The following is a 27,720-nucleotide window of genomic DNA, read 5'->3' on the forward strand; positions in this document are numbered from 1 at the left end:
CCCGGGCCCCCGGGGTTTTGGGGGGGGGGGGGGTTTTTTGGGGAAAAGGGTTTTAATTTTTGGGGGGGGCCCCCTTTAATTGGTTGGAAAAAATTGGTTTAAGGGGGGGGAAACCCCCCTTTTTAAAAAATTTTTTTTTTTTTTTTAAAAACCCCTTTTTTTTAAAAATTTTTTTTTTTTTTTTTTGGGGGGGGGTTTGGGGGGGAAAAAAAAAGGGGGGGGGGGGCCCCGGGGGACTGGTGCATGGAAGCCTGACTAAGGCAGACATGATTGTAGCTTTGGTTCATAGGTTCATAGTTTCGGGGGGGGGAACCCCCTTTAAACCCCAAAAGGTTCCCGGTTCCCCCAAAAAATTTTTCCCCCCCCCCCAAAAAAAAAAACCCCTTTTTTTTTTTTTCCCCCCCCCCCAAAAATTTTTTTAAAAAAAAAATTTTTTTGGGGGGCCTTTCCGGGGGAAGGGGGGAAAAAAACCCTTCCCCCTTTTTTTGGGGAAAATTTCCCCCCCTTTTTGGGGGTTTTTTTTTGGGGGGGAAAAAAATTTGGGTTTTTTTTTTTGGGGGGGCCCCGGGGGGGAAAAAAAAGGGGAAAAGGGGTTTTTTGGGGGGGGGGTTTTTTGGGGAAAATTTTTGGGGGGGGCCCCCCCCCCTTTTTTTGGGGTTTAAAAAGGGGGGGTTTTTTTTTTTTAAAAAAAAAAATTTTTTTTTAAAAAAATTTTTTAAAAAAGGGAAAAAACCCCCATTTGGGGGGAAAAAAGGGGGGGCCCCCCCCCCCCCCCTTTTTTTAAAAAATTTTTTTAAAAAAGGGGGGGGGGAAAGGGGTTTTTGGGGGGGGGTTTTTTGGTTTTGGGCCGGGCCCCCGGGGGGGTTTTTTTTTCCCCCTTTTGGGGACTTGACTATGGCTCCTAGTTTGCAGTCACCTGTGAACTTCATTAGCCAGAGGCCTTCTATGTTAGCCTGTACTTCAGAGAAGTAGATACCAAACAGGAGAGGTCCCAGGATGGAACCCTGTGGTACTGTGCATGTCACTTCTTTGAGGTCAGATTTGGAGTCTGCAACTTTTACAGTGTGGGTTCTGTCAGTGAGCTAGCTGGCAACCCATCTTGTGACATAGGGATTTATACCTAGTTTAGTGAGTTTAGCTATAATTCCAGAATGGGGGATGGTGTCGAAAGCCTTGGAGAGGTCAAGATAGGCTGTGTGAACCACCTTACCCTCATCTACGGCTTTGGTGACTGCCTCAAAGAAGTCGATCAGGTTCAGGAGGTATGATCTGCCTTTCACAAACCCGAACTGGGTGGGATCCAGAGTGTGGAGGTTACCAATGTCTTTGTTTTTTAGTTCCATGATGATACATTCCATGGCCTTGCAGGTCACAGCTGCATCAGAAAACAGCAACCAGGAGGACGATCAGACTGGCAGTGGAGATGTACCACACTCAGAGAATGGACAGCTCAACCTTTCTGCAGAGGACTTAAAAAACCCGGGAAAAAATTTTGGGGCCGGGTTTTAAAAAAAAAAAAAAGGGGGGGGGGGGGAAAAAAAACCTTTTTTTGGGGGGGGGAAAAAAACCTCCGGGGGAAAAAAAAAAGGGGGGCCAAAAAAGGAGGGGGGCCCCCCCCCTTTGGGGTTGGGGGGAAAAAACCCCCAAAGAAAAAAAAAAATTTTTCCCGGGGGGGAAATTTTTTTTTTTTTTAAATTTTTGGGGGGAATTTAAAAATTTTTTAAATTTTGGGAAAATTTTTCCCCCCCCCTTTAAATTTTGTTTTTAAAATTTTTTTTTTTTAAAAAATTTTTAAAATTTTTAAATTTTTTCCCCCCAAAATTAAAAAAATTTTTGGGAAAACCGGGGAAAAAAGGGGTGTGGGGAAAAAAAAAAGGGTTTTTTTTCCCCAAGGGGGGGGGTTTTTCCCCCGGGGGGGGGGGAAATTTTTGGGGGGAAAACCCCCTTTTTTTTTGGGGAAAGGGTTTTTTTAAAAAATTGGGGGGGGGAAAAAGGGGGGCCCCCAAAAGGGGCCCCCCGGGAAAGGGACCCCCAGTACTGCTCATGGGTTTAACGGAATCCACTGTGGGCAGCCCAGACTGCCCCAACAGAATCTGCCAGTAGCAGAGGAAGCCACTAGTCCAGGTATGCATCCAGGACCTAGGGTTAAATGTTTTGAATGCAACCAGTGGGGCCATGTGACATACAGATGTCCACAGAGGCAAGGTAGGCAACAAAAGGTGAGAGAGCCAGTAAGTGTGGAAGACAAAATGCCAATAGTAGGTTGTCTTGAGACAACAGGGGCCAAACCCCCCCCGGGGAAGGTTTGGGGGGCCCCTTTTTTTGGGGGGCCCAAAAAAATTGGGTTTGGGGGGGGAAAAAAAACCCCCCTTTTCCCCCAAATTGGGGGTTTTTTTGGGGGGGGGAATTTTTGGGGGAAAAAGGGAAAGGGGGGGTTTTTAAATTTTTAAAAAGGATGGGGGGGGGTTTTTTAAAACCCGGCGGGGGAACCCCCGGGGGCCCCCCTTTTTTTGGGGGAAGGGGGGGGGAAAAAAAAGGGGGGGGCCCCTCAGCCCAAAAAAGGGGGGCCCGGGCTTTTTTGGGGGCCCAAAAGGGGGGAAAGGGTTTTTTAAAAAATTTTTTAAAAGGCCCCGGGGGGAAGGGGGGGGGTTGGGGGGGGCCCCCCCCTTTTTTTTTTCCCTTTGGGGGGAAAAAAAAAAAAATTTTGGGGGGCCCCCAAAAGGAAAAGGGGGGGGGGAAATTTTTTTTCCTTTCCTTTTGGGGCCTTTGGGGGGGGGTTTTTTTTGGGGGGGGGGGCCCCCAACCCCCAAAAAAAATTTTCCGGGGGGTTTTTTTTTCCCCCCAAAGGGGTTTTCCCCCGGGGAAAAAGGGGAAATTTTTTTTTTGGGGGGTTTCCCAAAAGAAATACTGTCTGACAGAGCTGCCTATTTTATGTCAGACCTGCTGGCTTGTCTGTGGAAGTACTGTGGGGTGAAGCACCTGAAGACCACCCCCTTCCATCCCCAGACTAATGGTCTTGTTGAGAGGTTAAACTCTACAATCAAGTCCATGCTATGGGCATTTGCAGACCAGTTTAAGAGGGAGTGGGACAAATATTTGCCCCATCTGTTGTTTACATACAGAGACATTCCCCAGGAATCCATAGTTTTTTCACCCTTTGAGTTTTGGGAAGGGGGGGGGCCCTTTTTTTTTAAAAAAGGGGGGAAATTTTGGTTTAAAAAATTTTTTTGGGATTTTTTCCCAAACCCAAAAAAATCCCCCCCCCCCCCAAAAAAAAAAGGGGGAAGGGGGAAAAAGGGGGGGGGAAAAATTTTTTCCCCCTTCCCAAAAAAAAAAAAGGGGGGGGGGCCCCCCGGGGGGGGGAAGGGAATTTTAAAAAAAAGGGGAAAAAAAAAAGGGGGGGGAAAAAAATTTAAATTTAAAAAAATTTTTTTAAAAGGGGGGGGGGCCCGGGGGATTAAAAGGGGGGGGGGGGTTTTTTTCCCCTTTGGGGGGGGGGAAAAGGGGGGGGGCCCCCCTTTTTCCCCCCGGGGGCCCCGGGGGGGGGGGGTTTTTTAAAAAACCCCCCCCGGGGCCCCCCCCAAACCCCCCCCCCCCTTTTTTAAAAAAAAAAAAAAGGGAAAAAAAAAAAAAAACCCCCCCCCCCCTTTGGTCCCAAAAAAAAAAACCCGGGCCCCTTTTTTTAAAAAAAAAAAAAACCAGACAACCCCCCACCCCCGGGGGGCCCGGGGGGATTTTTTTTAAAAAAATTTTTTTAAAAGGGACCCCCTTGCCCCCCCCCCAGGGGGGTTTTTGGTTTTTTTTTTTAAAAAAAAAAAAGGGGGTTTTGGGGGGAAAACCCCCAACCCGGGTTAAAAAAGGGGGGGGGTTTTTTTCCCCCCTTTTTTTCCCCCCCCCCCCAAAAAAAGGGGGGGGGCCCAAAACCGGGGGGAATTCCCCCCCAAAAAAAAATTTGGGGGGAACCCCCTTTTTATTAAAGGGGAAATGGGGGGGGCCCCCCCCAAAAAAAAATTTTTGGGTTTTTTTTTTTAAAATTTTTTTTTTTTAAAAAAATTTTCATTTTTTTAAAAAAAGGGTTTTTTTTTAAAAATTTTAACTTTTTTTTTTTTTTTTCCCCCCCCCTTTTTTTTTTCCTTTAAATTTTAAATTTTTTTTTAAAAAAACCCCCGGCCTTGGTTTTGTTTTTAGGGTTTTTTTTTTTTTTTTTTAAAAATTTTTAACGTATTTTTTTTTTCCCTTTTTTTTTTTAAAAAATTTTTTGGTTTTTTTTTTGGTTCCCCCTTTTTTGGTTTGGGGGTTTTAAAATTTTTTTTTTTTTTTTTAAAAAAAACCCCTTTTTTTTTTAAAAAAAATTTTTTTTTAAGGGTTTTTTTTTTTTTTTTTAAAAAAAAATTTTTTTTTTTAAATTATTTTTTTTTAACTTTTTTTCCCCCCCCCCTTTTTTTTTTTTGCAAATTTTTTTTTTTTTTTCCCTTGGTTTTTTTTTTCCCTTTTTTTTTTTTTTTTTGGAAGGCAGTTAAATTTTTTTTTTTAAAAAATTTTTTTTTTTTTTTTAAAATATTTTTTTTTTTTTATTTTTTGAAATTTTTTTTCCCTTTTTTTTTATTTTTTTTTTTTTTTTTTTTTTTTTTTTTTTTAATAAAATTTTTTTTTTTTAAAAAAACCCCCCTTTTTTTTTTTTATATTTTAAAATTTTTTAACCAATAAAAAAAAAAAAAAATTTTTTTTTTTTTTAAAAAAAAAAATTGGGGTTTTAGGTTTTTTTTTTTTAAAATTTTAAAATTTTTGGTTTAAAGGGGGGGGTTTAAAAAAAAAAAAAGGGGGGTTTTTAAAAAAAAATTTAATTTTCCCAAAAAAGGGTTTTGGTTTTTAACCTTTTTTTTTTTTCCGGGTAAAAAAAAAAAACCCCCCTTTTTAAAAAATTTAAAAAAATTTTTTTTTTTTTTTTCCCAATCTCCCCTTTTTTTTTTTTTTTCCCGGGGAAAAAAAAAAATTTTTTTTAAAAAAAAAAAAAATTTTAAAAAAAATTTTTAAATAAAAAAAAAATTCCAAAAAAAACCCCCCCCCTTTTTTTTGGGGGGGGGAAAAAAACCCCCCCAAAAAAAATTTGGGGAAAAAAACACAAAAATTCCCCCCCAAAAAAAAAATTTTTTTTTCCCCCCAAGGGGGGGAAGAAAAAAAAAAAAAAATTTTTAAAAAAAAAAAATTTTTTTAAAAAATTAAAAACCTTTTTTTTTTAAAAAAAAATTTTTTTTTTAAAAATTTTTTTTTTCCCCTTTTTTTAAAAAATTTTTTTTTTTTTTTTTAAAATTTTTTTTTTTTAAAAAGGGGGAAAAATTTTTGGGTTTTAAAAAATTTTTCCCCCTTTTTCCCCCAAAATTTTTTTTTTTTCCCTTTTTTTGGGTTTAATTTTTTTTTAAAACCCCCTACCCCCCCTTTTTTTTTTTAAAAAAAAAAAAAAGGGAAAAAAGAAAAAATTTTTGGGGGGGGGGGGGGGTTGTTTTTAAATTTTGAAAAAAAAAAAAAATTTTATCCAAAAAAAAATTTTTTTAAAAAAAAAAAAATTTTTAACCTTTTCCCCGGGAATTAAAAAAAAAAAAAAAAATTCCCTTTAAAATTTTTTTAAAAAACCCCCCCTTTTTTTTAAAAATTTTAAACCAGGGAAAATTTTGGGGCCAAGGGCCCAAACTAAATTTTCTTTTTTTTAAAAAACCCTTTTTTCGGGGCCCAAAAAAACCCCCCAAAATTTCCCCAATTTTTAAAAAAAAGGGGGGGTTTTAAAAATTTTAAAAATTAAAAAAAAAATTTTATTTTTTGGGGTTTAAACCCTTTAAATTTTTAAAAAAAAAAATTTTTGTTTTTTAAAAAAGGGGGAAAAAATTTTTTTTCCCCAAAATTTAAAAAAAGGGGTTGGGGGGGGTTTTTTTTTTTTTAAAATTTTTTTAAAAAATTTTTTTTTAAAAAAATTTAAAAAAAAAATTTTAAATATTTAATGTTTTTGGGGGGGTTTTTTATTTATTTAAATTTTTATTTTTCTTTTTTTTTTAAAATGGGAAAAAAAACCCCCCAAATTGGGTTTAAAACCCCCCAAATTTTAAAAAAAAAGGGGTAAACCCAAAACACGGGAAAAATTTTCCCCTTTTTCCAAAACCCTTTTTTTAAAAAAAAAGGGCCCCCCCCCCAAAATTTTTTTTTGGGGTTAAAAGGAAAAAAATTTTTTAAAAAAGGGGGGGGGGTTTTTAAAAAAAAATTTTTTTTTTCCCCGGCGGGTTTTTTTTTAAAAAAAAATTTTTAAAAAAATTTTTTAACCCATTTTCCTTTTTTTTTGGGGTTTTTTTTTTTAAAAAAAAAAGGGGTTTTTAAAACTTTAAAAAATTTTTTTTTTTCCCCAGGGAAAAAATTTTTGGGGTTTTTTAAAAAAAGGGACCCCTTTTTTTTTTTTTAAAAAAAAATTTTAAAAAAAATTTTTTTTTTCCGGGAAAAAAAAATTTTTTAAAAAAAAATTTTTTTAAAAAAGGTTTTTTTAATTTTGGGCCCCCCCTTTTTTGGGTTTTTTAAAAAAAAATTTTTAAAAAAAAAACCCAAAAAAAAAAAAAAAACCCCCGGAAATTTTTTTTTTAAAAAAAAAAGGGGTTTTAAACCACAAAAACCCAAAAAAAAAAAAAAAAAAATTTTTTGGGCCCCCCAAAGGGGGGGAAAAATTTTTTTTAAAAAAAAAAAAAAAAATTTTTTTCCCCCTTTTTTTTTTAAAAAAAAATTTTTTTTTTTTTAACCCCAAAAACCTTTTTTTTATTAATAAAACCCCCCCCTTTTTTTTTTTAAAAAAAAAAATTTTGGGGGGCCCCTTTTTTTTTTTTTTTTTTTTTTTTAAAATTTTGTTGTTTTTTTTTTTTTTTTTCCCCCCCCAATTCCTTTTTGGGGGTTTTTTTAAAAAACCCCCAAAAACCCCAAAAAAAACCCGGGGCCTTTTTTTTTTAAAAAATTTAAAAGAACCGTTTAAAACAAAAAAGGGGGCCCCGGGTTAAAAAAAAAGGGGGGGGCCCCCCTCCAAAAGGGAAAAAAATTTTTTAAAAATTTAAAAAAAGGGGGGTTTTTTAAAAAATTTCCCCCGGGCCCCAAATTTTTAAAAAAACCGGGGTTTTTTGGGGGAAAACCCCCCGGGGGGGGGTTTTTCAAAGGCAAAAAAATTTCCCCCAAAAAAAAAAATTTTTTTGGGGTCCCCAAAAAATTCCCAAAAAATTAAAAACCCCTAATTAAAAAAACCTTAAAAAATTACCCCCCAAACCCCAACAAATTTTTTTTCCCCCTTTTCCCAACAATTGCCCACCTTTCCCCCCAAATTTTTTTTTTTTTAAAAAAAAAACCCCCCCCCAAAATTTCCCCCCCCCCCCAAAAAAATTTCCCTTTAAAAAAAAACCCCAATTCCCCCCCAAAAAAAAATTTCCGGGGCCCAAAAAAAAAATTTCCCCCCCAAGGGGGAAAACCCCCAAAAAAATTTTCCCCCCAAAAGGAAGAAAATTTGGGCCCGGGAAAAAATTAAACCCGGCCCCTAAAAAAAAATTTTTTCCCCCGGGAAAAAAAAAAAATTTTTTAAAAAAAAATTTTTTTTAAAAAAAAAAACCAACGGGGTTTTTAAAAAAAGAAAAAAAAAATTTGTTTTTTTTAAAAAAAAAAGGGGGAAAGGGGGAAAACCCCCAAAAATTTTTTTTTAAAAATTTTTTTTTTTTTGGGGGCTTTTTTTTTGGGGGGAAAAAAAATTTTTCCCTTTTTTTTTTTTTCCCCAAAAAAAGTGAAATTAAAGGGGAAATTTTTTTCTTTTAAAAAAAAAAAAATTTTTTTTTTAAAAAAATTTTTTTTGGGGGGAAAAAAAATTTTTTAAGAATTTTTTTAAAATTTTAAAAAAAAAAATTTTTTTATTTTTTTTTTAAAGTTTTTCCCTTTAAAAAAAAATTTTTTTTTTTTTTTAAAAGGGGGTTTTTAAAATTTTTTTTAAGAATTTTTTTTTTTTTTTTTTTAACTGGGGGGGGGTTTTTTTTTTTAATTTTTTTTTTTTTAAAATTTTTAAAACCCCCCTTTTTAAAAATTTTAATTTTTCATTCCTTTAATAATAAACCAAAATTAAAATTTTAAATTTTTTTTTTTAAAAAAAAAAAGGGGGGGGAAAAATGGTTTTTTAAAAGGGAAAAAGGGGGGGGTTTTCCTTTTTTTGGGGTTTTTAAAAAATTTTAAAAATTTCCCGGGGGGGGGGAAAAATTTTTAAAAGGGGGGGTTTTGGGTTTTTTGGGGGCCAAAGGGGGAAAAAAGGGGGGGGAAATTTTTTTCCCCCCCGGGGGGAAAACCCCCCTTCTGTGGGGGGTTTTGGGAAAGGGAAAAAGGGGGGGGTTGGGGGGTTTTTTTTTTTTTTTTCCTTTTTGGGGGGTTTTTGGGTGGGTTTTTAACCCCTTTTTTGGGGCCCCCCTTTTTAAAATTTTTTTTTGGGGTTTTTTTTTCCCCAAAAAAAAAAAGGGGGGTTGGGGGTTTAAAATTTTTTTTTTCCTTTTTTTTTGGGGGTTTTTCCCCTTTTTAAAATTTTTTTTTTTTTTTTTTTAAAAAAAAAAAATTTTTTTTTTTTTAAAAAAAGCCAGGGGGGGGAAAGGGGATTAAAAAAGGAACCCAAAAACGGCTTTGTCCCAAAAAAAGGGGGAAAACCCCTTTTTTTCTTAAAAAAACCCCCTGGCCCCCCAAAACCCTTTCCCCCCCCGGGGGGCCCGGGCCCCCCTTTTTTTTTTCCCCCCCCCCAAAAAAAAAGTGTGGGGTTTTTTTATTTTTTTTTCCTTTTTAAAAACCTGGGGGGTTTTTTTTAAAAGGGGTTTTTGGGGGGGGGAAAAAAAAAGGGGGGGGGTTTTTTGGGGAAAATTTAAATTTTTGGGGGGGGGAAAAATTTTTTTTTGGAAAAAGGGGGGGGAAAAAGGGGGGGGGGGGTTTTTTTTAAAAAATTTTTTTTTGGGTTTTTTGAGGGGGGGGCCCCCCCGGTTGGTTTTCTTTTTGGGGGGTTTTTTTGGGGAAAGGGGTGGGAAAAATTTTTTTTAAATTTTTTGGGGGAATTGGGGGGGCCCCCCACTTTTTTGGGGGGGGGTTTTTTTTAAAAAAAAAAAGGGGGGGGTTCCCAATTTTTTAAGGAAAAAGGGAAAAAGGGTTTTTAAATTTTTCCCAAAAAAAAAAATTTTTCCCCTTTTTCCGGGCCAAAAACCCCGGGAAAACCCCTTTTGGTTTTTTTTGGGGGGGTTGCCCCGGGTTTTTTTCCCCTTTTTTTCCAAATTTTTTGTTTTTCCCCGGGGGCCCCCCCCTTTTTGGGGTTTTTGGGGTTATTGATTAAAATTTTTAAAAAAAAAGGGGGGCCCTTTAAGGGGGTTTTGGGTTTTTTTTTTAAAAAAAAAATTTTTTTTTTTTTTTTTTAAAATTTTTTAAAAAACCAAGGGGGGGTTTTAAAAAACCCCCCCAAATTTTTTTTCCCCGGGGGAAAACGGGGAAATTTTCCCTTTAAAAACCCCCCGGGGGGGAAAAAAAAAAGGGGGGGGTTTTTTTGGGAAAAAAGGGGGTTCCAGGGGGGCCCCCCCCCCCGGGGGGGGGGGTTTTAAAAAAAAAAAAAAAAAAAGGGGGGAAAAAAACCTTGGGAAAAAAAGGGGGGGGGGCCCAAAAAAAATTAAAACCCGGGACTAAAGGGGGGAAAAAGGGAGGGGGGGGGGGAAAAAAAAAAAAAGGGAAAGGGGAAAAAAAAAAAAAAAAAGTTGGGGGGGGGGGAAAAATTAAAACCCCAAGGAAAAAAAAAGGGAAAAGGGAAAAGGTAAAAAGGGGGTTTTTTTTAAAAAAGGGAAAGGGGGGGGGAAAAAAAAATTTTTTTAAAATTTTTTTAAAGGGGAAAAGGGGGGGTTTTTTTTTTTTAAAAATGAAAAAAATTTTTTTTTAAAAAATTTTGGGGGGGGTTTTTTAAACCCAAAACCCTTTTTTTTTTTCTAAAAAATTTTTTTCAAAAAATTTTTTAAAAGGGAATTTTTTTAAAGGGGGAAAAAATTAAAAAAAAAATTTTTTTTTAAAAGGGGGGGGGGAAAATTTTTTTCAAAAAATTTTTTTAAAAAATTTTTTTTTTAAAAGGGTTTTTTGGGCCCCCCTTTAGGGGGGGGAAAGGGGGGCCCCTCCCCCTTTTTTGGGGGGGGGGTCCCCGGGGGCCCCCAAACCCCCCCCTTTTTGGGGGGGGGGGGCCCCCCCCGGGGGAAAAATTTTTTGGGGGGGGGAAAAAGGGGCCCGGGCCGGGGAAAAAAGGGGGAACCGGGGGGGAAAAAAAAAAGGGGGTTTTAAAAAAAAGGGGAAAAACCAAAAAAAAAAAGGGGGGGAGGGGGGGAAAAAAACCCCGGGTTTTAAAACCCTGCGGGGTTTTTAAAAAGGGGGGGGGGGGGGCCCCCCTTTTCATCCGGGCCAAAAAGGGGGGGTTTTTAAGGGGGGGCCCCGGGGGAAAAAACCCGGGGGGGGGTTTTTTTTGGGGGGCCCCTTTTGGGGGGAAAAAAAAAGGGGGGAACCCCCCGGGGAGGGGGCCCCCCAGGGGGGAAAAAGGGGGAAGGGGGGGGTTAAAAGGGGGAAAGGGCAGGGGCCCCCCCGGGGGGGGGGGGGGTTTTTAAAAGGAGGGGGGCCCGGGGGACCCTTTTTTTCCCGGGGTTTTTGGGAAAACCCCCAAAGGGGGGGGAAAGGGTAAAATTTTGGGGGGGGAAAAAGGGTTTTTGGGGAACCCCTTTTTTTGCGGGTTTAGGGCCAAAAAAAAAGGGTTTTTTGGGCCCAAACCCTTTGGCGGGAAAAAAGGGAAAAAGGAAAAAAATTTTTTTTTTTTTGGGGGGCGGGAAAAATTTAAAAGGGGGGGGTTTTTGGGGCCTTTTCCTTTTTTAAAAAAATTTTTAAAGGGGGGTTTTTTTTTAAAAAAGGGGGAAAAAGGGGGGGGGGGTTTTTTTTTTTAAGCGGGGGGTTTTCCCCCAAAAAAAAGGGGGGGCCCTTTTTAAAACCCGCGGGTTGGTTTAAAAAATTTTTTAAAAAAAATTTTTTCCCCCCCCCTTTTGGGGGGAAATTTTAAACCCCCCCCTTTTCCCAGCCCTTTTTTGGGGGGGGAAAAATTTTTTTTTTTTAAAAACCAAAAAACCCCAAAAATTTTTAAAAATTTTTTTTTTTTTTAAAAGGGGTTTTTTAAAACCCAAAATTTTTTTTTTTTGGGGGGGGGTTTTTTTAAATGGGGGGAAAAAAGGGGTTTCCCGGGGGTTTTGGAAAAAAAATTGGGAAAAAGGTTCCCCCGGGGGGGGGGAAAAAAAAAAGGGGGTTTTTTTTAAAAAAAAATTTAAAAATTTTTTTTGGGGAAAAAAAATTTTTTTTCCCCCCAAAAATTTGGGGTTGGGGGGGGGAAAAGGGGGGGGGTTTAACTTTTTTAAAAAGGGAGAAAAAAATTTTTCCAAAAAAACATTTTTAAAGGGGGGGTTTGAAAAAAGGGGGGTTAAAGGGGGGGGAAGGGGGGAACAAAACCCCGGGGGGAAAGGGGGGGGGGCCCCCCTTTTTAAAAAAAAAAACGGGGAAAAAACACCCGGGCCCCCGGGGGGGCCCCCCGGGGGGGGGGGGAAAAAAAAAAAATTTTAAAGGGGCCAAAAACCCCGTTTGGGAGGGGGGGAAAAAAAGGGGGGGGGTTTTTTAAAAATGAAAGTTTTTTTTGGGGGGGGGGCCCCCGGGGGGGGGGGGTTTTTTTTTTTTTTAAAAAAAAAAAAAAATTTTTTAAAGGGGGGGGCAAATTTTAAAAATTTTTCCCGGGTTCCCCGGGGGGGGAAACCCCGGGTTTTGGGGGGGCCCTTTTTTTGGGGTTTTTCCCAAAAACCCCCGGGGGAAAACCCCTTTTCCCGGGGGTTAAAACCCCCGGGGAAAAATTTTAAAAAAATCCCCCCAAAAACCTTAAGGAATTAAATTTTTAAGGGGGGGGGGGGAAAAAAAAAAAAAATTTTTTTTTTTTTTTTTTAAAAGGGGGGTTTTTTAAAATTTTTTTTCCCAAACCTTTTTTTTTTCCCACTTTTTTTTTTTAAATTTTTAAAAAAAAGGGGGAAAAAAAAGGGGGGTTTTCCTTTTCCCAAAAAATTTTTGGAATTTTAAAATTTTTTAAAAAAAATTTTTTCCCCCTTTTGGGTTTTTTTTTTTCCCCAAAATTTTTTTTTTAAAACCCCTTTTTTTTCCCCTTTATTTTTCCCTTTTTTTTTAAAAAAAATTTTTAGGGAATTTTTTTTTTTTTTTTTAAAAAATTTTTGGGTTTTAAAAAAAAAATAGGGGGGTTTTTAAAAAAAATTTTTTTTCCCAAACCCCCAAAAATTTTTTTTTTTTTTTTAAAAAATTTTTTTTTTTTTTATATTTTTTTCCCTCTTTTTTTTTAAGGGTTTTAAAATTTTTTTTTTTTAAACCCCAAAAAAAAATTTTTTTAAATTTTTTCCTTTTTTAAAAAATTTTTTTTTTTTTTTTTTTCCCTTTTTTTAATTTTTTTTATGGGGGGGTTTTTTAAATTTTTGGGGGTTTTTCCCTTTTTTTTTTTTTTTTTTAACCTTTTTTTTGGGGGCCCTTAATTTTTTTTTTTGGGGGTTTTCCCTTTTCCTTTTAAAAAAATTTTTAACAGGGGGGTTTTTTTTCCAAAAAAAATTTTTTTAAATTTTTTAAATTTTTTTAAATTTTTTGGGGGGGTTTAATTTTTTTTAAAAAAAAAAAACCGGGTTTAAAAAAAAACCCCCCAAAAAAAATTTTAAATTTTGGTTTTTTTTTAAATTAAAAAGGGAAAAAAGGGGCCAAAAAAAATTTAAAAAAAACCCTTTAAATTTTTTTTTTTTTTTTTTTAAAAAATTTTTTTTTTTTAAAAAAAAATTTTAAAATTTTTTTTTAAAAATGGGGGGCCCCCAAAAACCAAAAATTTTTTTAAAAAATTTTTTTTTTTCCCCCCCCTTTTTTTTTTTTTCCCCAAAAAAAAAATTTTTTTTGGGAAAAAAAAACCCCCCAAAAAACCCCAAAATTAAAAAAAAAAATTTTTTTTGGCCAAAAAAAAAAAAAAGGGAAAAAAGTTTTTTGGGGGGAAAAAAAAAATTTTTTTAAAAAAACCCCTTTTAAAACGTTTTAAGCCCAAACCCCTTTTAAAAATTTTTTTTTTTTTTTTGGGGAAAAAAAAAAATTTTTTTTTTTTTTTAAAAAAAAAATTTAAAAAATTTTAACCCCAAAAAAAAAATTTTTTTTTTTTAAAAATTTTTTTTTAAAACCAAATTTTTTTTTTAAAAAATTTTTTCCTTAATTTTTTTTTCCTTCTTTGTCCCCCTTTTTCCCCCTTTTTTTCCCTTTTTTTTAAAAAAAAAAAAAGGGGGTTTTAAAAAATTTTTTTTTTAAAATTTGGGTTTTTTTTTCGGGAAAAAAAATTTTTTTTTTTTTTTCCCCCCAACCCCCTTTTTTAAAAAATTTTTTTTTTTTTAAAAAAAATTTAAAAAAATTTTAAAATTCCCTGGTTGGGGGGGGAAAATTTAATTCCCCCCCAAAAAAAAAAATTTTTCCCCCTTTTAAAAAAACCCCCCCTTTTTTCCCCTTTTTTTTCTTTAAAAAAATTTTTTAAAAAAACCCCCCCCCCCCCAAATTTTTTTTTAAAAAAATTTAAAAAATTTTAGGAAAATTTTTTTTTTAAAAATTTTTTGGGGGGGGGGGCCCCTTTTTTTTTTTTCTAAAAAAACCTTTTTTTTTTAAAATTTCCCAAAAACCCCCAAAAATTTTTTTTAAAAAAGGGGGAAACTTTTTTGGGGGGGTTTTTAAAAAATTTTTTAATTTTTTTGGGGAAAATTTTTTTAAAAACCCCCAAATTAAAAAAAATTTTAAAAAAAATTTTTTTAAAAATTTTTTTTTAAAAAAAATTTTTTTTTTTAAAAATTTTTTTTAAAAAAACCCCCTTTAAATTCCCCTTTTTGGGTTAATTTTTTTTTTTTAAAAACAATTTTTTCCCAAAATTAAATTTAAAATTTTTTTTAAATTTTGGGGAAATTTTTTTAAAAAATTTTTTGGGAAAATTTTTAAAAAAAAAAAACCCAATTTTTTTTTTTTGGGGTTTTTTAAAAAAAAAGAAAATTGGGTTATTAAACCAAAATTTTTTTTTTAAAACCCCTTTTTAAACAAAAAAAACCTTTTTTTTCCCCCCTTTTCCCCCTTTTGGGGGGCCAAATTTTTTTTTTTGGGGGGGAAATTTTTTTAAAAGGGGCTCATTTTTGCCAAACCCCCTTTTTTCTTTGGGTTTAAAAAAAGGGTTAATTTAAAAAAAAATTTTTCTCCCCCCCCCTTTTTTTTTAAAACCCCCAAAAATTTTTTTTTTTTAAAAATTTAAAGGTTTTTTTTTAAAAAAAAACCCCGTTTTTTTTTTAAAAATTTTTTTTTTTTTTTAAAAAAATTTTTTTTTTTTTTTCCCCCCCCCCTTTTTTAAAACCCCCCTCTCCCCTTTTTTTTTTGGTTTTTAAAAAAAAAAAAGGAAAAAAAAAAAAAAAGGAAAATTTTAAAAAAAATTTTTTTTAATTTTTTTTAAAATTTTTTATTTTTTTTTTAAAAAAAAAAATTTTCAAAAAAAAAAAGGGGGTTTTCCCGGGGTTTTTAAAAAAAAAAGAATAAAAAAATTTTAAAAAAAATTTTTTTTTTTCCCTTTTTTTTTTTTTTAAAAATTGCTTTTTTTTTTTAAAAAGGAAGGCCAAAAACCAAAAAAAGGGGGAAAAAAAATTTTTTTTTTTGGGAAAAATTTTTGGGGTTTTTAAAAAATTTTTTTTTTTTTTTTTTTTTTAAAGACTTTTTGTTTTTTTTTTTTTGGCCCCCCCCTTTTTTTTGGGGGGTTTTTTCCAAAAAAAAAAAATTTAAAAAAAAAAGGGGTTTTTTTTTTTTATAAATTTTCCCCCTTTTTCCCCCAAAAGGGGGAAATATTTTTTTTTTGGGGGGGAAAAAAAACCCCCCCCTTTTTTAAAAAAAAAACATTTTCCCCCGAATTAAAACCCCCCCGGGGGGCCAAACCCAAAACCCCCCCCAAAACTTTTAAAAAAATTTTTTTTTAAAAAAAGGGGGGTTTTTCCCAAAAATTTTCCCCGGGACCCCCTTTCCCCCCCGGGTTTTTTTTAAAAAAAAAATTTTTTTTTCCAAAAAAAAAACCCCCCCCAACCCCCCCCCTTTCCTTTAAAAAAAAAAAATTATTTAAAAATTCCCCCAAAAAATTAAAAATTTTTCCTTTTTAAAAAAAATTTTTTTAAACCCCCCCCAAAAAAAAAACCCCCCCCCCCCAAAATTAAAAAAAATAAAAACCCCCCCAAAATTTTCCCGGGCCCCCCCCCCGGGGGAAACCAAAAACCCCCGGGTTTTTAAAAGGGGAATTCCCAAAAAAAAAAAATTTTTTTTTTCCCCCCAAAAAATTTTTAAAAAAAAAAAAAACCCCCCAAAAAAACCCCCCCGGGTTAAAAAAGGGGGGGCCCCCGGAAAAAGGGGAAAAATTTTTTTTTTAAAAAAAAAAAACCCCATTTTCCTTAAAGGGAAAAAAAAAAAAAAAAAACCCCCAAAAAAAACCCCTTTTTTGGGGGGTTTTGGGAAATTTTAAAAATTTGGGGTTTTTGGGGGTTTTTTTTTTTTTAAGAAGGCCCTTTTTTAAATTTTTTTTTTGGTTTAAAAAACCGGAAAAAAAAAATTTCCCCGGGGTTTTTTTTGGGGAAAAAAGGAAATTTTTAAAAAAAAAAAGGGGGGTTTTTTTTGGTTTTTTTTGGGGGGAAATTTTTTCGGGAAAATTTTTTTTTTTGCCCAAAAAAAAAGGGTTTTTTTTTTTTAAAAAAAAAAAAATTTTTTTTTTTAAAAAATCGGGGTTTTTTTTTTAAAAAAAAAAAAAATTTTTTTAAATTTTTTAAATAATTTTAAAAAAAAATTTTTGTTTTTTATTTTTAAAAATTTTTTTAAAAATTTTTTTTTTTTAAAAAAAAATTTTGGTTTTTTTAAAAAAAAAATTTTTTTTTTAAAATTTTTTTTTTTCCCTTTTAACCTTTAAATAAAATTTTAAAAAATTTTGGGGGTTTTTTTTTTTTTTTTTTAAAAAAAAGGGGGGTTTTTTTTTTAAAAAAAAAAAAAGGGGGGCCCCCGGGGGGGGTTCTTTTTTTTTTTAAAATTTTTGGGGAAAAAAATTTTTAAAAAAAAATTTTTTTTTAAAAAATTTTTGGGGGGAGGGGCCCAAAGGGCCCGGGGGGGGAACGGGGGGGCCCCCCCGGATGTTTTTTTTTAAAAAAAAATTTTTTTTGTGTGTGTTTTTGGGGGGGGGGGGTTTTTTTTTTTTAAAAAAATTTTTTCCCCGGGGGTTTGGGAAAACCCCTTTGGGGGGGTTTTGGGGACCAAAAAAAATTTTTGGGGGAACCCTTTCCCTTTTGGGGGGGAAAATTTTTTTTTTTTGGGGGGGGGGGGTTTTTTTTTTTTCCTTTCCCTTTGGGTTTTTTTTTGGGGGATTAAAATTTTTTTTAAAAAAAACCCCCTTTTTAAATTTTTTGGGGGGGGCCCAAAAAAGGGTTGGAAAAAAAGGGGGGTGGGGGGTTTTGGGGGGGGTTAAAAGGGGGGTTTTTGATTTTTTTTTTCCGGGGGTTTTTTTTTTTTTTTTAAAAAAAAGGGGGCGGCCCCAAAAAAGGGGGGGGGGGAAAAAAAGGGGGGGTTTTTTTTTTCCCCACCCCCAAAAAAAGGGGGAAAAAATTTAATGGTGGGCCTTTAAAAATTTCCCCCAAAATTTTTTTTCCCCCCCCCCCCTTTTTTTTTTTTTGGGGGGCCGGGGTTTGGGTTTTTTTAAAAAAACCCCCCCTTTTTTTGGGGGTTATTGGGGGAAAATTTTTTTAAAAATACCTTTAAAAGGGGTTTTTTGGGGGGGAAAAAAATTTTTTGGGGTTTTTTTTTGGGGAAAAATTTTTCCCCCTTTAACCCTTTTGGGGGGTTTTGGGTTTTTAAAGGGGGCCCCTTTTGGGTTTTTTTTTGGGGGGGGTTTTCCCGGAGGAAATTTTTTGGGGGGGGGGGGGCCCCTTTTTTTTGGGCAAAGGGGGGGAAAACCCCCCGGGCCCCCTTTTTTTTTTTTTTTTTTTAAAGGGCAAATTTTTAAAAAGGGGGAAAAAACCCCTTTTTTTTTTTTTGGGGGGGGTTGGGCCCCCCAAAACCCCCCCTTTTTTTTGGGGAAAAAAAAAAGGGGAATTTCCCGGGCCCCCTTTACCCCCAAATTAAAGATTTTTCCGGGGGGTTTTTAAAAATTTTAAAAAAAGGGAAAACCCCCCTTGGGGGGGTTTTTTTAAAATTTTTTGGGGGGGTTTTTTTTGGGGGCCCCCGGGGGGGGTTTGGGGGGGTTTTTTTTTGGGGGGTTTTTTTTAAAGGGGAAAAGGGGAAAAACCAAAGGGGGGGGGGGGGGGATTTTTTAAAAATTTTTTTTTTTTGGGGTTTTTGGGGGGGTTTTGGGGCCCAAAAAAACCCGGGGGGAAAAGGGGTTTTTTTAAAAAAGGTTTTTTTTTTTTTTTTCCCCCCAAAGGGGAAAAAAAAGGGGGAACCCCCCCCTAAAGGGGGGGGGTTCCCAAAAAAAAGGGGGGGGTTTTTTAAAACCAAAATTTTTTTGGGGGGGGGGGGGTTTTTTTTTGGGCCAAAAAACCCCCCGGGGGGAAAAAAAACGAAAAAAGGGAGGAAATAAAAAAGGGGGGCCCCCAAAAAAAAAGGCGGGGTTTTTTGGGGGGGAAAAAAAAAAGGGGGGAAAGGGGGGGGGAAAAATTTGGAAAAAAACCAAAGGGGGGTTTTTAAATTTTGGGGGGGGGGAAAATTTTGGGGGGAAAAATTTAAAAATTTTAAAAAAAAAAACCGGGGTTTTAAAAAACCCCCCCTTTTGGTAATTTTTTTTTAAAAAAAAAAAAAAAAATTTTTTTTAAAATTTTTTTTTTTTTGGGGGGAAATTTAAAAAAATTTTTTTTGGGGGTTTTAAAAAAAAGGGGGGAATAGGTTGGGTTTTCCCCCCCCCCAAAAAAAATTTCTTTTTTTTTAAAAAGGGTAAATTTTTGGGAAAAACCCCCCAAAATTTTTTAAAAAACCCCCAAAAAGGGAAAAAAAGGTTTTTGGGGAAGGGGGGGAAAAAAATTTGTAAAGGGGGCCCCCAAAAAAGGGGGGGGGAAAAGGGGGGCCCCCTTTTTTTTAAAAAAAAAAAAAAAGGGGGGGGGGGGAAAAAAAAATTTTTAAAAGGGGGGGGGGAAATAGGGGCCCGGGGGGGGGGGGGGAAAAAACCCAAAAAAATTTTTTTTCCCCCCAAAGGGCCCCAAAAACCCCGAGGGAAAAGGGGTTTTTGGGAAGGGGATTTTTTTTGGGCCCCGGGGCCCTTTGGACAAAAAGGGGGGAAAAACCCGGGGGAAAAAAAGGGGGCCGAAGGGGGGAAAAGGGGGAAAAGGGGGGGGAACCAAAGGGGAAAATTCCCAATTTTTTGGGGGGAAAAACCCTTAAAAAAAAAGGGGGGGTTTGGAAAACCCAGGGCGGGGGCCCCCCCCAAGGGCCGTTGGGGGAAAGGGGGGGGGGTTTAAAAAGGGAGGGGGGGAAACCAAAACCCCCGGGGGGAAAAGGGGGGCCCCTTTTGGGGGGGTTTGGTAAAAAAAGGGAAGGGGGAAAACGGGGGAAAGGGGGGGGGGGTTGGGGGAAAAAAAGGGGGGGCCCCCCCTTTTTCCCCCAAAAAGGTTTTTGGGGGGGGGGGCCCTAAAAAAAAGGGGGGGTTTTTTTTAAAAAATTTGGGAAAAAAAAGGGAAAAGGGGGGAAAGGGGGGGGGTTTCCGGGGGGCCTTTTCCCCCAAATTTTTGGGGGGGTTTTAAAAAAAAATTTTTTTTGGGGGGGTTTTTGGGGAAAAAAAAGGGGCGGGGAAAAGGGAAAAATTTTAAATTTTTTTTTTAACCCGGGGGGGGGAAAAAATATTTTTACCCCCAAAAAAAATTTTTTGGGGGGAAAAAAACCCCCCTTTTCCCCTTTCCTTGGGGGGGGGTTTTTGGGGTTAAATTTTAAAGGGGGGGTTTTAAAAAAAAAAAAAAACCCCTTTTTTTTTAAAAAAAAAAAAAAACCCCCCCTTTTTAAAAAGGGTTTGGGGGGGTTTTTAAAAAAATGGGGGTTTTTGGGGTTTTGGGGGGGAAAATTTTTTTTTTAAAAAAAATTCCCCCCAAGCCCCCCCCGGGGGGAAAAGGGGGGGCCCAAATTTTCCAAAAAAGGGGGTTAAAAAAAGGGGGGGTTTTTTGGAAGGAAAACCCCAAAGGTTGGGGGGTTTTGGGGGAAAAAAGGGGAAAAAAAAGGGAAAAAAAAGGAACCCCAAAAAAAAAACCCAAAAAAAATTTCTTTTGGGGCCCGGCTGGGGGGGGCCCAAAGGGGGGAATTTTGTTTTTGGGGGGGAAAAAAAAGGGGGGGAAAAACCCCCCAAACTTTTCCCCCCTTTTTTTGGGGGGTGTTTTTGGGGTTGGGGGGGGGGGGGCCCCCCCCCCGGGGGAAAAAAACCCCCCGGGGGGGGCCCCCTTTGGGGTTTTTTTCCCCCCCAAAAAAAGGGGAAAAAAAAAAAAACCCGGGAAAAAAACCCCCCCCCAGGGGGGGAAAAAAAGGGGTTTTAGGGGGGGGGGAAAAAAAAAAAAAGGGGGGGAAAAGGGAAAAAAAAGGGGAAAGGGGGGGGAAATTTTTCCCCCGGGGGGTTTTAAAAAAAACCCCCGGGGGGGGAAAAAATTAAAATTTTCCCCCCTTTTGGGAAAAATTTCCAAAAAGGGGCCCTAAAAAGGGGGGAAAAAAAAAAATTTTTATTTGGGGGGGGTTTCCCTTGCCCCCCCAAAGGGGGTTTCCCCTTTTTTTTTCCCCCCTTTTAAATTAAAAAAGGGGGGGGGGAAAAACCCGGGGGCCCAAAAAAAATTTGGGGGCAGGGGTTTCCCCTTGGGGGGGGAATTGAAAAACCCCCCCCCCAAAAAAAAATTTTGGGGGGGCCCCGAAAAAAAGGGCAGGGGGGCCTTTTTAAAAAAAAATTTTGGGGGGGGCCCCTTTGGGTTAAAAAAACCGGCCGGGAAAAAAAAAAAGGGGGAACCCCCCCCAAAAAAAAAAAATTTTTTTTGGGGGCCCCCGGGGGAAAAAAAAAAAAGGGGGGGAAAATTTTAAAATGGGGGGGTTTTTAAAACCCCAAAAGGGATCTGGTGACTGATCTCTTCAGTGAGGCTTGGACTGATTCCTCAGTGGAAGGGGTAGCAATGTCCCAGCAGCTTTCTTCCACCCAGTTTCGAGAAATCCGAGCAGTGTTACAGGAGTTTGGGGACATGTTCACTGGGAAACCAGGGTGCACCCACCTGGTGCAGCACCAGGTGGATACAGAACCCCAAGGCCTATTAGGCAGGCCCCTTATAGGGTGCCTGAGAGAGTCAAACAGACTCTGTAGGAGGAGATATGGGAAATATTGGAACTAGGGGTAATTAAGGAGTCCAACAGTCCCTGGGCCTCCCCAGTGGTGCTGGTGCCAAAGAAGGATGGCAGCATCAGGTTCCGTGTGGACTACAGGAAATTAAATAGTCACACAGAGTCAGATGCTTACCCCATGCCTAGGACAGATGAGGCCCTAGAGCAGCTGAGTGGGACTAAGTATCTTACAACTATTGATCTTACCAAGGGTTACTGGCAGGTGCCCTTGACTCCCAGTGCTAGAGTGAGGTTAGCCTTTGTGACTCCTTTTGGCTTGTATAAGTTCACAAAAATGCCCTTTGGGCTGAGAAATGCCCCAGCGACTTTCCAGAGGCTGGTAGATCATATCCTAGCAGGAGCAGGAGGGTTTCCCTTGCTTACCTCGATGATATTGCCATCTACAGCCATTCCTTGGAAGAGCACCTTCAACATGTCAAGGAGGTGCTGGGCAGACTACAGAGGGCAGGGGTGACCATTAAGCCCAGCAAATATCAGGTGGGTATGGCAGAGGTCTCCTACCTGGGATGTAAAATGGGGAGTGATAAGATCAGGCCAGAACCTGCCAAAGTGGAAGCCATTCAGGCATGACCTGCACCTGTTACCAAAAAGCAGGTGAGGGCATTCTTTGGGACAGCAGGGTAGTACAGAAAGTTTGTCCCCAGTTATAGTACCATAGCTGCTCCCCTCACAAACCTGACAAGGATGAATAGGCCAGATAAGGTAGTGTGGACCACAGCATGTGAGCAGGCATTCTAGAAGCTTAAATAAGCTTTGGGAGGACCCCCTGTGTTAGCCAGTACAGCAAATAATTTGTTGTGCAGGTGGATGCTTCAAACCATGGGCTAGGGGCTGTACTTTGCCAGATTTCTTCAGAGGGAGAAGAGCACCCAGTGGTTTATCTCAGTCGTAGGCTCCAACCCAGGGAGGAATGCTATGCAGTTGTAGAAAAAGAATGTTTAGCTGTAGTGTGGGCACTGCAGAAACTTCAGCCTTATCTCTAGGGAAGAAAATTCACTGTAGTAACAGATCACAGTCTCCTAACATGGTTAAACAGAGCCAGCCAGCGAAATGCAAGTTGCTAAGATGGAGCCTAGGGTTGCAAGCATATGATATATCAATGCAGCACTGCAGTAGGGTTAGCAGTGCCAATGCAGATGGGCTCTCAAGTCAGGGAATGGGGTAAGGTATACTCAGATAGACCTAACCCTCTCAAGCAATGTTTCTCAAGGGTCACTTGAAAAACTAGCTTGAGTTCTCCAGGGGGGAGACGTGTGAAGACATGTGAAGGCTGCCAGCATAGCTAGATAGAATTTTTTAGATAATTCTGTCATTTGTAAATATTAATGTAAGCCACAGGCTTGTTCTCTTAAATGTGAAAAGATTGTATTGGACGTTGAACTGAAAAAATGTAACAACAGTGGACTCTGCTGTTAGAAAGCTGATAAGTCAAGCATTGTAAATTTCTTTGATCTAAAACACGGAGCCAAGATGTCTAGAGGGAGGCATTCTGCCTATTGTTTTGAGGTCAGAGTTAATGGCTAGAATTTACATGTATAATTTATTTTATTGCTCGGGCTTCCTGACCAGCTGCAAGATCAAAAGGGCTATTAAACTCTGAGTTTCTGTTAGCCTGGGAACCAGAAAGATATGATGTAATCTGAAATGAATCAGTGGTACTGTGTTATCAATTTAAGGACAAAAAGAATGAGAGAATTTAGCATTTGTGTTGAGAACATTCAACATCACCAGCACTGTCTTGTTCTATATGAAAGTTTATTTTAGAACTGTGTTTTCTCTTAGCTATAGCTAGGAGCTAGGACGATTATATTAGTTTTTTCTGTATTAATGTCAGAACTTTTCTACTGTATTATAAGTATTTCTCTGTGATCTCTGACCTCTTGACTAGCAAGCACTGTGTAGTAAGAAGCATTGTCTTGTGGTTTTATTATTTATTATTAAATATTTTTAAACCTTTCAACTGTGGCTGTTTTGTGTAGAGATAATTTAAGCTCTAGAGTACATTGCATGTATATAGTGATACTGGCCAAGCCACTCCAATAAGTCTTGACAGCTCAGTTGCACTTACCATTTATATAATAACATTGCACAGTAATAATTGGACACCCTTTCATAAGGGCCGTTTAGTAGTTGATAAATATTACTGGGTGGTGGCAAGTAGTACTACTGTATAGTCTGGGTAAAAGGGGCACAGCTGCAGAACCTGTGCCAGCCTTCCTCAGGAGTGTCTGTGTGGTTGTATATAACTCTTATCTCAAAGTGTGTGTGTGTGTGTGTGTGTGTGTGTGTGTGTGTGTGTGTGTGTGTGTGTGTGTGTGTGTGTGTGTGTGTGTGTCAGCTACTTAGGCAGGGACACGAAGCACTGGTTGGACAGAGAGGGTGCTAAAGGTTTTAGCTTGCCCACTAGGCTGAGATCTGGACCCTATAGCTGTGCCAGTGCAGTGTCTTATTGGGGACTTGGAGAGAAAGGGAGAAACCAGACCCAGACTGACTATGATCTCTGTGTGCTCTTAAGGGAAATTGTACTTTACTGTGTGTGTATTTATTATCCCTTTACCTATATGGACACCCCTCACTGGTGTTAGTGATGAGGACTGAGGCTCCTTGATTGCTGGGCCAGGACATGGGCATCACACCCTGCCATAAACAAATTCTACAACAGAAGGAGGAAACTGATGCAGAATAAGGTGAAGTCCCATGACTGGAAAAACTCCCTTATCAGCCTCAACAATATGTTGAGATTCCTCATCAAATCCTCTAAAGCTAGCTATGAAAACAGAATTGCAGCAAATAGTGAAGACAACCACAAGGCCTTCTATAATTATGTAAAGAATCTCCATGGCAATACCCAGATTTGCTCTGAGCTACTGCACAATGGTACCTCTTATACTGAGCCTACAGATATTACCAGTATACTGGCTGACAGATTCAGTGCCAGCTTTACTCCACTCACCTCAAAGGACCAATCACAATACCAGTAGACTGCCAGACACCCAATATTACCTCTGCACAGGTTAAAACAGCACTGTCCAAGGCCAAAAATACAGCTTCTATGGGACCTGATAATATTCCTGGTTGTGTTCTACATGAACTACAGAGTGAACTGGCACCTCACCTGTGTGCCCTGTTCAATCACAGCCTCACCTCAGTCTTTGTCCCTACTGAATGGCACACTGCTACAGTCATCCATCTCCACAAAGGAGGAGTAACTACAGACCCTGGGAACTATCGCCCCATTAGCCTGATGAATCTGATATGCAAAGCTATGGAACACATAATCATGGACCTAATAAACAAGGATATAGGGAATCTACAAACTATGGATCACACACAGTTTGGTTTTGTGAAGGGTAGATCATGCCTGCTCAATTTGGTCGACTTTTTTGAGTCAGTCACCAGAGCTGTGGATGAAGACAAGGTGGTTTATACAGCCTACCTCGATCTGGCCAAGGCCTTTGATACCATTCCCCACTCAGAAATTATTGATAAACTCACCACGCTAGGCATCAACCCCTATATCACTATGTCAGTTGCAAAATGGCTCACAGATAGAACCCACAGTGTGAAAGTAGCTGACTCCAAGTTAGATTGCCAACCAGTCACAAGTGGAGTCCCACATGGTTTGGTCCAGGGTCCTCTCTTGTTTGGTATCTACTTCTCTGAAGTACAGGCCAACATGAAGGGACTCTGGCTGAAAGAGTTCACAGATGATTGCAAGTTGGGAGCTATTATTAACTCCCCAAGTGATGTTGACATCCTACAGAAAGGCCTCACTGAGACCAACGACTGGTGTCAGAACCATGGCCTTAAGCTCAATGCCAAAAAATGTGTTGTCATCCCCTATGGGAAAAACCCAGTTCCCATGAATTACCACATTGATGGTAGTCCACTGAACACAGAAGGCGTTATAAGAGATCTGGGAATACAGGTTGACAGCAACCTCTCTTTTGACCACCACATTGCCATTGTAGTCAGAAAGTCCTTCTATGTGGCATATCTCATTACTAAGGGTTTTACATACAGGAAGAAAGAGGTCATTCTCTCCCTGTACTCTTCCCTCATTAGGCCAATCATAGAGTACAATGCCCCATTTGGCATGCACCTCACTAGACACTTGCAACAACTGGAGAGGCCACAAAAGTACCTCACAAAGAGGATCCTAAGCCTTAAACACTTGTCCCATATGGACAGACTCAAACAAAACTCCAACTATTCTCTGTCTCATATCGCCTACTTAGAGGCAATCTCTGCTTGATTTGCAAGGCCATGTCTGACCCAGCTCTGTTAGAAATGCTGCATCGAAAGAAATCCCAATCCCTCCACACCACACGCTCCAGAGACCTCAACCTCATTAATACAATCAACAGAACATGCTGGACAGGTTCATAACCCAGAGACTGCCCATGCTATGGAATAGACTTTCCATACATGTCAAACAGAGCACCTCACTGGCTCTCTTCAAGAGAAATCTTGATGAGTGGATGGGAAATAGAAAATTCACCCCAGGAATCACTCTAGTGGGTCTACTCTACAGAAGCACTGGGAACTAAGGTCTGGTGGCACGATGCTAGGGTAATCCTAAAGGCTCCAGGGTCATTAGCCTAGTACACACCTATGAACCTATGAACAGGGTCACTTCAGGTTACTAAATGACCACTGAGAGTAAATAATTACATTTCTTTATTTTATAATATTAAATTTAGTGTACCAAGGAAAAGGGTATTTCTATGGAAGAATTGTCAGTGAATATTACTGGGCTTGATGGGGAAGCTGGCTTTTTATTGCTCTGGATAAACACAGCCCTGAAGAAGTATTCTTATAACATAAAAGTGCATCTTTGCAAGAATAAATAAAGCTAATTAAGCAAAGATGTTTCCTCTTTCTTATAAAATGTAAAAGGAAAATACACATCTATTTTAGGTTTTATCACAAGACCACATGAATTACACCACATGGAAATGAGACGCTGAAAGCCCTATTTAAATGAAACAACATTAAACACATACCATTAAACACATACCATTAAACATATACCAAAGGTTTTTTTTTTTTATAAATGATCATGGATCTCTATGCATGTGTTTGGGTTAGGGTTGTCCCACACACATCTACTTCATTTATATTTTCAGTTGAAGGTCTCATGGAAAAAGTGAATATTTTGTTTTGTAATAAAAGTAGAGGGCTGCAGGTTGCAGGGACGATTTTCTATTACAGGAACTGATAGCATAATGTCACTTCAGAATGCTAGGCAATTGCCACTGTATGGTTCAGTTAAACGCCGCTTTCAACAACTTATTTTTTGGCAATGTGTTATTTATGCTGTCATGCATTAAGAAGCTAAACTAGAACCAAAAATTTATGTGCTACATCTCTATTTAGAAACATATCTTCTAGACTTAAAAAATACACTGGTCTAGCAATAACTCAGGAGCTCTAATAGATGTAACAGTATACCGTGATGAAAACAGATTCACTTTAAGTAACACGGATTCTTCCAAGCATGTGAATAAGAACACTTTGGACTGGATTCTGGAATGACCTAGAGTAACATACTATATCGAGCAGTTACTCCACTTCTAGGTCCAAAACACAGGGCTCTGCAAATCTATGTTCAATGTAAGATAGTGGATAATGGTACAGTCTTGCACATGATTGCAAAAGGGGACTCAGGCTTTCTACACTGACTGAAGTCCATTCAGAAGAAATGGGAAGTGTCAGTGAATGCAGCTCCATCTGTATATGGGACTACATACAGTACCTCGTGGGAAGCCTGATGGCCTGAAGTACCTAATTATGCATACAGGTAGGGCTGTACAGCAGTTATCAGGAGTGGCTGGGGGGGGGGATCATGGGAATACTGCTCAACTGACCCTGACTTTCAGGGACATCCCTGATTTTGACAAAACTTTTAGCTCTGTCTCTCTTAATCCCGCCTAAAACTGGTGACTTTTGGAGAAAAGGTGGTGAATTACACTTAATAACTAATGACAATAATTATAGTTACAGACTTCTTTTACTTCATAAAATGTATATTAATTCACTGTCTCTACTGTCAATGCCTCATGTTAATAGTACTAATACGTTAAAAGTGTCCCTGATTATTTCTGGATCTGTCCATGATTCTGTTGAGATTTGCACCTGATTCATTGAGAGCTATGTCCCAGCTCATACATGGTTATGTGCATTGCAAGCTGCCCCTTACACTCCTCTGGGGATGTCTCTCATTGATATAATTTAAAAAAAAGAATTAAATCTCTAGAGGGCTAGTGGCCCCTTATAGTCACCCCTCTTCTTGGATGTGGGGAATGTAGGCTTGATGGCCTACCCTACAGATGGCTCAGCTGAACTATTTAGCTTCATGGCCTTGCAGGCTTACCTGTATCTCAGACCTTCTTTTGCAGGGTAGCTCTTTGCCTGCAGTACCAAGTGCAGCATACAGATAGAGGTGATGCACCCAGGAATTTCAGCCAGACTTGGCGGCCTTGACAAGTATTCAGACAGTGTTAGCACCATGCACTAGCATAGGTAATGAGATTTATTAATACCGAATCTAATTACATTGTCTGAGTGCAGCGTCACTCCATTCAGTTCATTACCTTGTTCTGCGATAGATTGAATTGTGTGAACTCTGCCCCCTGGATAACATAATCTTTGGAGGGCAGGGTCGATTGCATACTTCATTGTAATGAGAGCAGATGGCCTACATTGCCCTGCTCCCCCTATGATGGGCTTTTGGAATCTGGCTCTTTTTCATTTTATTTATTTCCTTTTGTTTACCAGGAAAGTCTGACTAGGATTACAGTTCCGTTTTCAGTGGATGCTCAGAGAAAAAAGCTCCATTATATCAAAGTAATTTTACACTGCATAGATAAAAAAGAAAAACACATCAAATCAACAACATAGTAAATTGTACTTGCACAAAACAAAATTAAATTGCTGAGAGAAAAATAAGAAAAAAGAAAGCATCTATATAATTTATTTGCATTATTTTAACTAAGACAAGATATAAGTTTTCGAACCTGAACAAGAATAGGAGAGACAAAAAAATGTCCTCATAAAAAGCTTTTTTTTTTTTCCACTACACAATAGATAAGAGAAAAATATAGTCAGGCAGTAAGATTTGGAAAAAAGAGATGGGGGATAGTAATATGAGAATAGGATGAGATATCTGAGGTTTGATAAATTAGGGATAGTACGGTTGGGTGGGAGAAAAAAAGAAATTTGGAT

The sequence above is a fragment of the Protopterus annectens genome, chromosome 2.part1 (genome assembly GCF_019279795.1).
Source record: "Protopterus annectens isolate FY-2018-M chromosome 2.part1, PAN1.0, whole genome shotgun sequence".
In the NCBI taxonomy this organism is placed as follows: Eukaryota; Metazoa; Chordata; order Ceratodontiformes; family Protopteridae; genus Protopterus; species Protopterus annectens.